This window comes from Echinops telfairi, unplaced genomic scaffold, assembly GCF_000313985.2.
Source record: "Echinops telfairi isolate 266 unplaced genomic scaffold, ASM31398v2 ScPeMD7_443;HRSCAF=831, whole genome shotgun sequence".
Taxonomy (NCBI): Eukaryota; Metazoa; Chordata; class Mammalia; order Afrosoricida; family Tenrecidae; genus Echinops; species Echinops telfairi.
This window is the reverse complement of record NW_022104341.1, coordinates 46,889,110-46,894,314: the sequence shown is the minus strand read 5'-3', so window position 1 is coordinate 46,894,314 and position 5,205 is coordinate 46,889,110. Positions and strand designations below refer to the sequence as shown.

The window sequence follows — 5,205 nt, the reverse complement described above, 5'->3', positions numbered from 1 at the left end:
GCGCGGTCCCTTATTTGGATCTGCGGGAATGTGGAGCGGTCCTGCCGCGGTCCCAGCCTCCAGCCTCCAGCCTGCAGCCGGGACGGCCCCGTGCCCGGAGCGCCCGCTGCGCCGTGGCGGGAGGGCTAGCCGCGCGCCATGGCCTGCAGCCTGAAGGTAAGCACCGGCTCGGTGGACGCGCGGTCGGCGCGCCCCTGGCCGCCCAGAGGCACCGGGTCCGGCGCGGTCCCACCGCATCTCCATCTCCGTTGCCTCTTCCTGGCATCGGTTTTCTTTTTGTTCCTGGGCCAAATGCATATGGAGGGAGCTTCGGGAGCGTGCAGCCGGCTCGGCGGCTGTCTGCTCGCGCCTGCACGGAAGGAAGGAGCTGCAGCCGTGGGCTCCCGGGGCGAGCCGCGCCGCTGGCGGGATCGCGGCGCCGGGCGGCAGGGGGCGGAGGACAGGGGGCGTCGCGGGTCCCGCGTCCCGGTGCCGCCGGCATCCCTTCGGGGCCACCAGGAGAGGCGGAGAGGCTGGGCATGGGATGCTGGTGGGGCAGGGTGCAGCTCTGGTTTTGGGGTTCGGGGGAGCGGAGGGGCATCCCGAGCATTTGCTAGGCGAATCCAGAAACTTCTGGAGTTCACAGGTAGTCCCTTTCGAACGCGTTCTCACGGAGGGCGCCCAGCTCGACGTGCCAATCGGTCTACTTTGGAAAAGTTCACAGGAGGCTGGATGGGCGAGTCCTTCTTTGTAGAGAACCTCGGACCTGGCGCTGCTAAACCGTTCGGATTGACTCCCTGAGCCCCTGGGCCAGGCCCCTCGGGCCCCGTCTCTTGGAGTTTGTGCCCCAAGTCGGGCTTTCGTAGGCTTCACTGAGCATCTGTCTGCACTCGGACACCCTGTGGCCTCGGGCGGGAGGGGTGGGTGTGGGTGCCTCCCTGGAGAACTTTCCATCCCGCAGGGAGAGTTTTTGTTTGTTTTCATGTTTCTGCACTCTTATTCCTACACTTGTCTCACCTGACTGCACGAAGCAAAACTAGTCACAGTTGGAGATGCCTTGGGCCTTGACTGGAGAATGCAAAGGCCAAGGTGTGGGGGAAGGTGCGGCTGTGTGCACATCAGAGGAAAACGCTGAAGCCTTTGTATGTATGTATGTAGGTATGTATGTATGTATGTATGTATTTTAAGCTTTTTGGTTGTCGTCTGGGGAAACGGGACTTGTTCCTTTTTACGATGATTTGAAGCCATTCGGTCTGTTCTCGTGTGAGCAGGAATGGACTGGACAGCATGGGGTTGTTTAGTTTGGGTCAGCTCTCCACTCATGATCAGAGTCAACTTCCAACACGCCTTGGTGTTAATAGTGAAAAAAGAAACTAACTAATTGGGTCCCTTTCCATTTCTTTGAGTGTACCCGACATTTTCCTGTGACTTCTCTGAACTTCTGGTTTTAGAACATTTTCTGGGACACGACTGGTAGCCAAACGAAGAAATCATGCATTGATATTACACAGTGAGGTTTTTGGCTAGAGACTGAGTAGAAGGACTGAAATATAAATGAGCTATTCCCACTATTGTATTAGACGCTGAAAGCGAAACTGAACATGGCATTTCTTGGCCATCTTCTCTTTGGGGCTCTCCCCTGCGTCATCCTGTGAAAGTTCCAAACGCCTTTAATGTGCATCCCAAGTTACACCTTAGCCCACCCACCTCTCTGCTCCTGTGCCCAACACTGGCCTCAGCCACTTGAGCCCGCCGTGTCTGTTCTCCACCAGGTTGCGGACTGATAGACGACAAAGAGCACCTCCGAGGCAGTTTCAACTCCATTCCGTGGGTGAACACTTTCATCCTCACAACAGGCTTCTGACCCAAAGACTTCAACTTGAATGCTGGCTCTGCCAATTGCTGCCTGTGGGACCTTTGGCAGGTTGCTTAAGTGTATCTGCGTTTTAGTTTCCTTAACACAAAGTAAAAGTAATAGCACCTACTTCCACAGGGTTTTTTGTGGGGATTCAATATGACAGGGTGTGTAAATTACTTTGTGGGCACAGACACTTGATAGATGTCATTTCTTTTTCTAACCATTATGATTCAGAATTGACTTGATGGTCGTGAGTTTGGGTTTTGAGTTATAAGGGTGATAAAACGAAAAATCTAAACCAAATTCACTGCCACTGATTCGATGCTGACCCATAGCAACTCTCTAGGATAGGTGGGACTGCCCCTGTTGAGTCTCTGAGACTGTAACTCTTACTGGGGTAGGAAGCCCCAGGCCTTCCTTCTCCCGTGGAATGCCTGCTGGTTTTGAACTGCTGACTTTATGGTTAGTAGACCAATAGGGCGACTTTGAGCTTTGAGTACGTGTGTGTCCCCCCACCCTCCATATTCCCTCCTCGGGGTCCCGCGATGCCGATGTATCAGGTAAAATCTTATCACGGGGGTGGTGCACTGTAGACACATAGAGCTACCAACTTGCATGTACTGACTTCCTAACGTGCACAGCCAGAGCAGCTGCCCCGCACCCGACTCAGACCACATGCAGGGAGTAGCTTTACGTGTCTTGGTAGTGTTTTTTTTTTTTTTTTTAAGGTGACTCAAAGATGATTTAATTGAAAGGTACGGGAACAACATTCATTAACTGTCAGAATATAAGCTTGAAAATCCAAGTATTGTAAAAACAACCTTCGTTCAATTGTGGACGGGGGTGATAGTTTGGGGCAGACCTGGCTCAGGTGGAGTGGGTGACAGGAGGCTGGGTGGCTCAGTGGGCTCCCAGCCCTACTGCTCTTTTTTCTGTCTGTGGGGAGTCTTGGCATTCCAGTAATAGAGGAGCTGAGTTGCGATGATGCCATTGCAGAGGGAGGAGACCACAAAGGTGCCAGCCACGAGAGGGTCTCCCGTTTCCTGAATGGAGGTGAAGATCCGGGCCAGAGAGCCCCCAAACAAGAGAAAGACCGTGATGGCTGAGAGCTGACTTGTGTGCCCATTGTAGTAGTTGGTGGTGTCCTGGAGCAGCCTGCCCCCTACCACAGCAGGCACGCTGGAAGCCTGGAGCCAAGTGACCACGGCCAGCGAGGTCAGGGGTGAGAGCAGCAGCAACAGGAGCAGGGTGTAACAGTAGGAAAGCGGCTCCTTTCACAGTCTGCCTCCTGTAGTGCAGGACCAGGCAGCCAATGGTGAGCGTCTGGATCATCAGGAAGAGGGCTTCACCCCAAGAGCCGAAGGGAAACTTGTTGGTGATGCTGTAGACCATAGTCCCAGTCCAGGTCACTAGCTCCAGCATGACCCACTGAAGACTCAGCCCTTCTGCACTCTTGGCGGCCCGGGATTTTAAACACCTGGGGCAGTTTTACCAGCAGGGAAGTGAATACAATGCCCAGCCCCAGGCCTTTGCTAAGGAGAATCTGGAGGCAAGAGACGTGCAGCAAGTCCCACTGGATGAACAGCCGGTCATAGCATTTCTCAGGTAGCAGCAGCGGCACGAGAGCCCGCTTCAGCACGCCGTGTTCCTCGGCTGTCATGTTGGACTCGCTTCCGCCAGGCCCTCTTCTTTTTTTTTTTTTTTGGCAAGTGCTGCTCTTTATTCAGTGTTCAAATTGGGAAAAGCAAGTGATGACCAAGGGGCAGGGATGGGGACAGCCCACAAGAGGACAGAGCTGTTTGGGTCTCATCCCCCATGGTGGGCTGTTCTAAGGGGGAGGTGGGATGGACTTGGACAGGCTGGGGTGGGTCCTCGCTGGGTCCTCGGCTGCATTCAGAAGGCTCACAGGCTGTCCTTTCAGGAGAAATAGTGGAATGAGAAGAGCGAGCTCAGAACCCAAAGAAGCCAGCGGGCCCCAACCAGAGCTCCTCTGACAGCAGTTCTCAGCCTGTGAGTGGCAGTCGCCCGATCCATCACAGCAAAATGACAGTTATCAAGTAGCAACGAAAATAATGTTATGCTTGGGGGTCACCACAATATCAGGAACTGTATTAAAGGGTTGTGGCATTAGGAAGGTTGAGAACCACTGTCCTATAATAATAATGAATATCATATAATTATTTCTTATTACGAGAGGGCTTCAAAAGATGTTTGTGGAAAAATCCCATCATCTTTTCATTGCATTTTCTCATGAACTTTTTGATGCTTCCTTGCATATCTTCACTTTGTCTGCTAACCATAAGTCCAGCAGTTCCAACCCACAAGCTGCTCCTGGGGAGAAAGGTGAGCCATTTTACTCCTGTTAGGATTTACAGCCTCTGAATCCCACAGAAGCAGTTACTACTCTGTCCTATAGTGTCGCAATGAGTCAGAATTGCCTTAATGGCAGTGAGTTTGGTTTGGGTTTTTGTTCATATATAGAACTCTGCAAGGTAAATATCATTCTTTCGAACCTTATGAGGCAACTGAGGTTTCAGAGGCTCTTGAGTTTAAGAGATTTGCTGGCGGCCACAGAATTAAGGAAAGAGCGATCCTGGATTCAGACCTAGGTCATTCACACGTCCATATACGTTCAATCTAATTCCCCTTTACTTTCCCACTTGCAACTTTCTCAGATGTCTTCAGACCAGCTAGACTCCTTACCACCTTTAGGAAGCAAGGTGCCTTTTCACAGTCATGCCCTGAATCTCTGATGGATCGTTTAGCCTGTTGTCTGTGAGAGGCTGCAAGTGGTATAGGGGGTAGCACACGTTTCCGGGTCCAGAGACTTGAGTTCAGTAGGAGCATGGCCTCTTTGCGTGGGACCTTAGATAACCACTGTGGCTCGGAGCCGCAGTTTTCCCAAACTGAGCCAAGTGGATTACCACACTGGGTGGTAATGAGGGCAAAATGATAACAATTTAAAAAAAATGAAACATTTTCCATGAAATATCGACTCTCAACTTGGTGCCGCATCACAAGATGTGTAATCCAATACCCCATTCTCTCCAGTGCCTTCTATTATTGTAAGGCATCTCTATATGTATATGTATATCTATATGCATTGCTGTGTGAAGAGTAGCATTACTCACATCTGTGGAAGGCATGATAGAAGCTCGGAGGCTTCTCATGGGGTTATTGGAGTTTCTGCCTGGTATTTCAGAGAGGTAAATTTTGAGGCAGTGTCAACTGTGCTCTGTGGGTGAAAACTTTCACTTTCACAGTTGACTTTAGAGGTAGTTTTTTACTATCCCTTTTTACATATTGGGAAATTGATGGGCAGAATTGCTCTTTAATGCATCATTATTTCCTGGTTACAATAGTAACCC

The 5,205-nt window shown here is 51.2% G+C and overlaps 1 pseudogene; it reads right to left on the bottom strand.

Annotated features, from left to right (window-relative positions):
* Positions 1 to 2,754: 2,754 nt before the first annotated feature.
* Positions 2,755 to 3,509, bottom strand: LOC115870158 (annotated as a pseudogene).
* Positions 3,510 to 5,205: the final 1,696 nt, after the last annotated feature.